The sequence below is a fragment of the Dermacentor andersoni genome, chromosome 8 (genome assembly GCF_023375885.2).
Source record: "Dermacentor andersoni chromosome 8, qqDerAnde1_hic_scaffold, whole genome shotgun sequence".
Classification (NCBI taxonomy): Eukaryota; Metazoa; Arthropoda; class Arachnida; order Ixodida; family Ixodidae; genus Dermacentor; species Dermacentor andersoni.
Window position 1 is genome coordinate 150,892,880 of NC_092821.1, and position 10,664 is coordinate 150,903,543.

Below are 10,664 nucleotides of genomic sequence, written 5' to 3' on the forward strand. Positions count from 1 at the left end.
TTTTCAAAATTGCAACGGGTAGCACAATTATAACCCTTTGCCTAAATTACTCGATGAAGCTGCCATTACTTCTGCGAGAAATCGAAACGCCTAAGTACATAACTAACATAATTACGCGAACTTCTCATTTAATTACATTATGGCACATATTTAAATCTACGAATCATAGAAGGTGAGTTGGCAAGACGTATCCACATGGAACGAATTCTCTGGACCGCACCAGTTTCGACATCGTCATCAGCCTGGTTACGCCCACTGCAGGGCAAAGGCCTCTCCCATACTTCTCCAATTACCCCGGTCATGTACTAATTGTGGCCATGTTGTCCCTGCAAACTTCTTAATCTCATCCGCCCACCTAACTTTCTGCCGCCCCCTGCTACGCTTCCCTTCCTTTGGAATCCATTCCGTAACCCTTAATGACCATCGGTTATCTTCCCTCCTCATTACATGTCCTGCCCATGCCCATTTCTTTTTCTTGGTTTCAACTAAGATGTCATTAACTCGCGTTTGTTCCCTCACCCAATCTGCTCTTTTCTTATCCCTTAACGTTACACCTATCATTCTTCTTTCCATAGCACGTTGCGTCGTCCTCAATTCAAGTAGAACCCTTTTCGTAAGCCTCCAGGTTTCTTTCCCTTACGTGAGTACTGGTAAGACACAGCTGTTATAAACTTTTCTCTTGAGGGATGATGGCAACCTGTTGTTCATGATCTGAGAATGCCTGCCAAACGCAGCCCAGCCCATTATCATTCTTCTGATTATTTCAGTCTAATGATCCGGATCCGCTGTCACTACCTTTATTAAGTAGATGTATTTCCTTACCACTTCCAGTGCATCGCTACCTATCGTAAACTGCTGTTCTCTTCCGAGGCTGTTAAACATTACTTTAGATTTCTGCAGATTAAGTTTTAGACCCACCCTTCTGCTTTGCCTCTCCAGGTCAGTGAGCATGCATTGCAGTTGGCCCCCCGAGTTACTAAGCAAGGCAATATCATCAGTGAATCGGAAGTTACTAAGGTATTCTCCATTAACTCTTATCCCCACTTCTTCCCAATCCAGGTCTCTGAATACCTCCTGTAAACACGATGTGAATAGCATTGGAGAGATCGTATCTCCCTGCCTGACGCCTTTCTTTATTGGGATTTTGTAGCTTTCTTTATGGAGGACTACGGTGGCTGTGGAGCCGCTATAGATATCTTTCAGTATTTTTACATACAGCTCGTCTACACCCTGATTCCGTAATGCTTCCATGACTGCTGAGGTTTCGACTGAATCAAGCGCTTTCTCGTGATCAATCAAAGCTATATATAAAGGCTGGCTATATTCCGCACATTTCTCTATCACCTGATTGATAGTGTGAATATGGTCTATTGTTGAGCAGCCTTTACGGAATCCTGCCTGGTCCTTTGGTTGACGGAAGTCTAAGGTGTTTCTGATTCTATTTTCAATTACCTTAGTAAATACTTTGTAGGCAATGGACAGTAAGCTGATCGGTCTGTAATTTTTCAAGTCTTTGGCATCCCCTTTCTTATGGATTAGGATTATGTTAGCGTTTTTCCAAGATTCCGGTACACTCGAAGTCATGAGGCATTGCGTATACAGGGTGGCCCGTTTTTCTAGAACAATCTGCCCACCATCCTTCCACAAATCTGCTGTCACCTGATCCTCCCCAGCTGCCTTCCCCTTTTGCATAGCTCCCAAGGCTTTCTTTACTTCTTCCGGCGTTACTCGTGGGATTTCAAATTCCTCTAGACTATTCTCTCTTCCATTATTGTCATGGGTGCCACTGGTACTGTATAAATCTCTATAGAACTCCTCAGCCACTTGAACGATTTCATCTATATTAGTAATGATAGTGCCGGATTTGTCTCTTAACGCATACTTCTGATTCTTGCCAATTCCTAGTTTCTTCTTCACTGCTTTTAGGCGTCCTCCGTTCCTGAGAGCATGTTCAATTCTATCCATATTACACTTCCTTATGTCAGCTGTCTTACGCTTGTTGATTAACTTTGGAAGTTCTGCCAGTTCTGTTCTAGCTGTAGGGTTAGAGGTTTTCATACAATGGCGTTTCTTGATCAGATCTTTCGTCACCTGCGATAGCTTACTTGCATCCTGTCTAACGGAGTTACCACCGACTTCTATCGCACATTCCTTAATGATGCTTATAAGATTGTTGTTCATATCTTCAACACTAAGGTCCTCTTCCTCAGTTAAGGCCAAATACCTGTTCTGTAGCTTGATCCGGAATTCCTCTATGTTCCCTCTTACCGCTAACTCATTGATCGGCTTCTTATGTACCAGTTTCTTCTGTTCCCTCCTCAACTCTAGGCTAATTCGAGTTCTTACCATCCTATGGTCACTGCAGCGCACCTTACCGAGCACGTCCTCATCTTACATGATGCCAGGGTTCGCGCAGAGTATAAGGTCTATTTCATTTCTAGTCTCGCCATTCGGGCTCCTCCACGTCCACTTTCGGTTATCCCGCTTGCGGAAGAAGGTATTCATTATCCGCATATTATTCTGTTCTGCAAACTCTGCTAATAAATCTCCCCTGCTATTCCTAGAGCCTATGCCATCATCCCCCACTGACTTGTCTTCAGCCTGCTTCTTGCCTACCCTGGCATTGAGGTCGCCCATCTGTATAGTGTATTTCCTGGTCATCATGACTGGATGTAGGGGCGTAGACCTGTACGACCTTCAATTTGTACCTTTTATTAAGTTTCACAACAAGACCTGCCCCCCCCCCCCCCCCACTCTTTAATGCTATAGAGCTTAATGCTATATAGGAATCCGACTCTTAATTCTCGTCTCTCCGCTAAGCCCCGGTAGCACAGGACGTGCCCGCTTTTCAGCACTGTATATTCTTCTTTCGTCCTCCTAACGCCACTGAGCCCTATTATATCCCATTTACTGCCCTCTAATTCCTCCAATAGCACTGCTAGACTCGCCTCACTAGATAACGTTCTAGCGTTAAACGTTGCCAGGTTCAGAGTCCAATGGCGGCCTGTCCGCATCCAGGGATTCTTAAGCACCCTCTGCTGCGTCGCAGGTCTGACCGCCGCCGTAGTCATTTGCTTCGCAGCTGCTGGGGACTGAGGGCCGGAGTTTGAGTGTTGTGTTCATATAGAAGGCTGTGACCCAGTACTGCACCAGGGTAGGGTGGCCAATCCTACTCTGGTGAGGGAGTGCGTTATCGGTTCTGGTCCCCGGGATCAGGCCACACTCCATGCCTGTTCATGCAATTTTATCAACACGCGGATTTCTTTTTTATCCAGTGGAAAATTGCGCAGCACCGGGATTCGAACCACGGTCCTCTTGCACGCGAGGCGGATGTTCTACCTCTACGCCATCGTTGCACTCTTTATATTTAGATTTATATATTTCGACATATAAATCTTCAAAGTGTCCGACTAAATGTATTGACGTTCCAGTTACTTCTTTAAAGGTAACGCTGTTTTATGTATTGAAACACAAAAGCAAACGGAAAACCAATGTATTACGTCAGGCACTTTGAAAACTTTGGAGCTAAAAAAAAATACTCGGTATATATCGCAAGGGAACATCGTTCGCTTAGACGCTAAACGCGTTGGTCTAAACAAAGTCCGACCACTCTGGAGACTTCGTGTCACAAAAATACCGCACTCACGGTCATTCGCCCCCGTTGTTACGAAAGATAATTTACTCGCCTGTGGGATGAACTGCAATGGTGTATATTCATTTCAAGAGGAAGTCACATTGACAGCTCTGTTTGCAACTATTCGGTACTTGTCTATACCTGGGAACACGCTCTGTCGATCGCTGACGACATTTACAAGTTTAATTTTTCCCTCAGCTGACCGCGCTGGACTCCATTTAGTTCCAGCTGAATCGAAAACCCTGGAAATCCCCATATCAGCATTAGCGTCCACAACGCTAAAAGCAATAATCACTTATACAGAAAGAAATAAGGCGCACAGTATTGTGCCCGCCTTCATTTCTCTCGTCTTCCTTTCTGGATAGAAGGCGCCCACCAAAGAGATAAGACATTAAGGCCGCAAACGTTTACTACAACGAACAGTTTAAAAAATACTGGCTCTTCCGTAATCGAGAGTAGATGTAAGCATGAAATGGCTACCGGCAAAGCAGACTGGTTGTAGATGCTACTAGCCCCAATCTTAAAATGGGCGTAGTGCATGTTCGCAACGGCACACCCCACCACATCACACCGCACCACGCCATACTGTGCACGGGTCCATAAGGACGCAACAGTTTCCTTTCACAGACAGAACCTCATTGCTAGTCTCGCCTCGATCAATCAGCCATTTGCGGTACGCCAGAGGCGCCGCGGAACTCACGGAGCGCGCCGGCGTTGAAAAGAGCACAGCGCCAAAAGACAACAATCAAGTGTACAGTGCCCTGTACCTGCATTTTGAACGTCGCTATTGGAAATTACAAGTCAAACTTCAGCGTACTGGAAGTTACAGCTTGAGCGATATTGTGAACAAACATTAGGAAGAACTCGGAAGCGATATTTTTTGTTAACTTGTTTGGGAAGTAATGCGGTCTTGACTGTTGCCGGGATGATCTCGTTTTGTTCTCGCAACTTGCCCAGGTAACGGCTCTGGCTTTTGGCTCAAGGTCACTTGAAGGTCGGCGACAACGGGAGCTATAAGCCTTTCACGCTTAATAAAAAATATTGTTGAACGCTTAATAAAAAATATTGTTGATCCCTCTTTCATATGAATCGGTGGAACACGAAAGTGGAACGTGTCTTCACAGAAGCTGTTCATTGCACGCGCCAGAGCACTGCGCAAATCTGCCATAAACCACAGGCGTTCGAAAACTGTACAAGCGAAACCAAACGGTTTGTTAGTAAATCGCTCCACGAACTCGCGGTCCGTTGCAGCGAAATGCGCGCGATTTGCATGTCGGTGACCGTGTTGCAGGTTTGCTGGGCGCTGTTAAGAATGGCCATACGGGGTGGCAACGTGCCAGCTTTCAGCCCGCTGCACGTGTTCCAAGCCCACCAGTCGGTGCGCACTTCCGAGAGCTGCGAACGGCCGGCAGCCACGAGGCGCATGATCAACTCAGGAAATTGGTACTTGGCCGCACCACCCGGGACAAAGCAGTTCTACGAGGCCCTCTGACGTCGGCACTGAAAGCTGGGCAGTACCGAGAACTGCGGATGACCGGCAGCCACGTGGCGCGCGGTCAGCTCAGGCATGTGGCACTCCGCCGCGCCACACCAGACGGAGCAGTTCTACGAAGCCCTCGGTCGTCGACTCCGGAGCCTTTGTGTGTATGGTTTCGCACCTGTGTGTTTGCGTGTGTTTGGGCGATAAACGATAGTGCGGGGCGGCGACAAGTTTACAATGCTTGGACGAACCTTCCCGACCATTCCTACTCCGACATACCCCATCCTCCAAGTCGGCACACCTCATCCTCCAAGCCGGCACACCTCACCCTCCATTCCTGCTCCGTCCTCGTCCGAACGATGACGTCGAACTATGACGTCAAGCGGAGAGCTTATAAGCAGCGTTTGCCGGCTGCTAGGGTGTGCTCGTGTCGTGATCATTGTCGGGAGCTGACTGCTCTGTCATACAGAAATGTACTAGTGAGCTGTGTGCTCGTAAACTGTTTGCTGTATGTTAGTTTTGCGGGCTCCATATGGGAGTCGCGCTAGTCTGCCAATGTATTTTGCTTAATCTGTTAATATGTAAATAAATCCTGTTCACCGAGTTCCTGTCTACGACCTTCATCTCCTTCAAATGGTGGCAGCGGCGAGATAGTCCGACGACTCCTACATCTGGTCGACAGCGGTAGGACCGTCCGCCAAATCTTACAGCGCGCGGCGTCCCGTTGGCGAGCGACGTCCTGCTGCCGAGTCGCTTCGGCGAAGGTACGAGCATTTTGGTCCGGCTCCGTAGTGTCCTGCGTCACCCAGTTCAGGTGCGACGCGCTCCGCTTCAGGAATGCGAGTGGCCGAGTTCGCAGCGTTCACCGCGAACGCGTGAAGGCGTTTTGCTTCACGTTGACGTGTCTCTCGCCGGAGCAAAGTGAGCTTCGCCCCTCGACGTCGTTGCCTTTTTGCGCCGTTAAGCGCAGCAGTTTTCTTAGTTCGTGCCATCGCAAGCGATGAAGTAGGCTGCGTGTAATCATCGCTGATGCATGCTCAAGCTGCACTCCGTAGGCGATGATGCGTCACAGGCAAACACGACGCGACAGAGAAGCCATGTGCGGAAACTGTATCGTCACCTCAGCAGGCCTACACCGCCTACACCAGGCTACACCGCGTTGGAGCCTCCGCTGCGCTGAGAATACCGAAGCGCTCAATGCTGGCGCTCGTCAGTGTCACGATGCAGTACTTCGCTTCACCGCTCCCAGATGGCTGCGCCATCCCTCTCAAGATAGAGCATATTCAACGCGTTCACACCGTCGTCACATCCGTCATTACAGGAAGTTGATTCAAGGTGGACCTAGGCATAAAACACTTTCGTGTTAAAAAGGAAGAAAATACAGAACCAAGTGATACGCCACCCTTGATTTTAGGTCACCCAGATGCGTAAATCATAAGGGGCACTGACACACGTGAAAGCTGCATGTCGTGTTCGCGTGCAGTGGCGGACGAGGATACAGCCCACGTGCTGCTGGACTGCCCCATTTCCTATACGCCTAGCAAAGGCAACAGACGCGTTTTACACTTAGGACTGTCTAAGTATGACTAAGTATTGCCCTTAGGACAATACTTGGACCATGGCCGGTTAGCGGCACTGAAAAAACAGCTTTCAGTGTCATAAAGGAATTCTGTGTAAGTACGGACGTGTGCGCGAAATAGGGACGATCTTGAGCCGTGACTCGCCTCCGTTGTTATGTTTTGTTAGTGTGACTGTCTGTGCGCCCTAACGTTTATTTCTTCTTTTATTTCTGATAATTTTCATTTTTTTTAATTTATACCAAATTCATGTTTGCATATAAGGGAAATGGACTACAGAGGGACTTGTTGAAGGGATAGTAGGTGTTTATATTTAACGGCATTCCTTGCGATTGTGCCTTCGCGCTACAACATGTCGTTAAGGGAAGTGGTGCAACTTGAGGCGTACTGCTTCCAATCTCTCCATTTACACCCCCGTTTGCCCTACGTACCTACACGTGTCCCTCACCTTGTGAATTTATATTGCCTCTAAGATTTCTCGTGTTAGTGTTAGTTCGGGTGTGCTGCTGCAGTCTCTGCAATGGAAATAGAGGTGACCGGAATTCTCTCTTGAACAATGGTACCTGTTCTCCGTCAGCCTTACTTTGAGGCATCTTGCGGTTTGGACAGCATATACTTTGTAACAGGTCAGCAGGAGAGAACATACAAGCCACTCAGTGCATTTGACGTAAGGGTCCTTGTGCTTAATTACATACTCGTACTTTCGAATCTTGTGCGTGTTTACCTTCCTGCAGAGCGTGGACAACCGCAATGGCGCCGAAAAAACTGCATTCACGCCGGCCTTTCGGCCTATTTCTAGCAGATCATTCGAAACCGAGTGCAGGTAAGGGATGCCTACAGGTCACCCAAAGTTTTTGTACGGTTTAATGTTCGTCCATGCCTCAACAAGTGCGCTGTTTTTCTAATGATACTGACCAGCCAGCCCATCGATACCTCCTACGAGCGTATGTCTGGAAACCTATCTACTCGACAATACATCTGGCCTTTTCGTAACGTCATCGGTTAAACTCATGACATTACGAAGAGGCAGGCGAGTTGTAAGGTAAATATTTACGTTGAACGGCAGCACGCGACGGCTTTTGAATTTACCTTCTGCCTGTGGTTTGCTGTACGAAAAGATAGCGAATCCCTGCCAGAACAGCCAGCACTATCACATCAATCTTAAGTATTTATGGTTTCATCTTAAAGCTCTCCAGGAAGACGGACAAAATTCAAACGTAAACAGAGCAAAGTTGTTTTTCATTCTCTCTGGCAAGCAGGTTGTGCCCGAACGGCTTATTTTACAGCTGATTATCCGCTGTTGTGTTCAGACTGTCAATGAAAGGTTATCGGTACCTACAGTGACGCACGTGTGCAATTTTCTGCACGGTGCCGCTCGTAAAAAGAAAAAGGAAATGAACAGCGGGTGAGGTCACCTGTATCGCGCACCATGGTTTGGACGGCTTCCAAGAAAAAGATTGCGCATCCACAATTAGACGTCGGCTCCACCTGCTTTCGCGTTCTCTCGTTGACACCGCTCTCGGGTTAGCAAGCAGCCTTCTGATAGGTCGCGATGCTAGCAGGCCCGTGTTTGAGAGCGCGAACAGCCTCTCATTGGTCCTTGGTAGTCAAAAGGGCGTGGCTTGCGGCAGTCGATCAAGGACAGGTTATGCTTCCGCCCTCAACGTTGTCGCCGCTCTTAACTTCGTTGCGATCTGAAAAATAGTTTTAGGGAATCTCCTTGCGTCGTTAGCAGCCGAAAGGCTATCTGTATTCACAGCCATAACTGACCCACCATTTACTGCAATCGTTAAGTTATATGGGCTTTAGACATGTCACCCAAGGCATTCGCTTTTAACGTGATGATAAATATTTGATGTCAGGGTGCTGACGTCAGCGTCTTTTGTGGATAGTCAAACACTCATGTACAGTTGGCACATACCTGTGATTTCCTTTCTCAATTTGTTACGATATAATGCGCAGAACAACCTACCGCAGTTTCTCAATGGCTCTGGTCCTCAGCTGCTGCGTACGAGGCTGCGAATTCGACTCCATGAGGCTGCGTTCGTAGTATTATTTTCGCAGAATGTATAAACTAATGTGCACCAACTTTCAGTGCACGTTAACGAACCCCAGACGATACAAAATTTATCCGGAACCCTCCACAGTGGCTTCTGTCCTACCCGCTGCGTTGTTTTAGAACATTAAATCACTTTAATCAACTAACGGCCAGAGCGTAGAATCACAGAGGTATGTCGCCGTAAGACAACCCCCAGATGTCTCGCTCACCAAAGATTCCATCAGTCAATATTAGTCGATGGCCCGTCCTGAGGACAGTATGCAAGTGGGAAACTCTCTCGAGAACCACTGTTTCAGGAACACTACCAAAAGGCGCATGTATAAGAGAATAATTTCAGACGCGCTTGTTCTCGCTTATTCAGAACGCTCCACTGTTTTTCTTATCTTTTTTGCCTCTTCGGCACTCAAGTCCGTTTTCACGGTTAGCTCAAATATATCGCATACCGATTCTTAAAGAATTCCCTTTTCATCGCAGAATGGAAGGCTTACCATCACAAAAAAATATTCTCAGAAGTTACGCCCGAAAAGTGTAAGAATTTTCTGTCAGTGAAGCCCGCCAGCCATAAGTGCGCATTCGCTGGCGACACCGATAACTGAGAGCGACCATCGATAGCACGCCGTGAAAATTGATCTAGAGGCGAGCTCAGCTTGGCAGCGCAAGGAATTCTTTTCTTTCCCTCGTGCATTTTAACTATGCGGTTGAAATTTTAGCAAAATGTCTGTCACTAGTGACAGCCTTTTTCAAAGTGTTATAAACTGAATTAGCAATTTTTTTTAATCCTCAGCTTCATTGTTTTGTACGCTTCCTCGGGAACTTTGTCCTCACATAAACTTTGGGGCCCTATCTGCGTACTTGATGCCTTTCTTTATTTACTTTTTTGCGTGTATTTTAGTTTCGGGACTTGTGCATTTGATTTCTCTGTGCGGCTGAATTTAGCATTTGTGAGCTTTGCAAACCTCCAAGTTCTCCCATGTCTCCTTATCTTGTATAAAAGAGGTCTGGGAGCTTTCCACATAAACTAGACCTCACTTCTTGTTTGACATCTTGTTTGCCCATACGAATTAATTACAATAAATGAAATGAATTTAAACATTCAAATGCTCCGCATCATCGTTTAGGAAAGCTGGCGGGGGGGTGGGGGGAGGCGGTGCAAGAGTAAGGTGTTCAAAGAATAATGACGAGGTGGTCACAAAAAGTCCTGTCTTCTGGTGATTCCGTTCCAGTATGCTATATTATGCAGCAAATCCGAAAGCATTACACGGACGAATCAAACTACATAAAAGAATTAAAGTTAGGACGTTATGTTTAGGTCATTTTGTTGTTGTTCTCACTTATTTTTTTATAGCGCTTTACAGAGAATCAAGATATATTAAATTCCACATGATAACCCACAGAATAATTGGGCAGAAGGAAACATGGTATGGGTAAAGTAGAAGCACTTGCTAATAGTTGCCCAGCACGTCAGTATCTACGAGTTACGCAAAGCGATAAGGATGCCGACATGCTCAGTACAGCCAGTAGTACAGATCATGCATTGCCTTAGGTCTGCTGATGGCGGAGCCTAGCGGTGCCCGGGAAACTGCAATTCATTCCTACAATAATTTCAGAAATCCGCGGGATTCCTTCTGAAACAATGCACATGCATTGGTCAAGTAAGTTGTCCATGTTGTTATTGGGTACAATGATGCATGCTGCTCTGCCTGTACTGTACATTGATCTGTCGTGAGTAAAGCTGGTGTGTGTGTGTTTGGGGGGGGGGGGAGGTGAGGAGGGGGTATTCTGTAAGTGTCCACCTAGTGGACATGTACATTTTGTCTGCTGCTGAAGTTCTGATTGGCTTGGCTGGGGTTTGCGTCAGAAGGAGACAGGGGCTCCCGCCAATCAGCACTTCAGTAGCAGACGAAATGGATATGT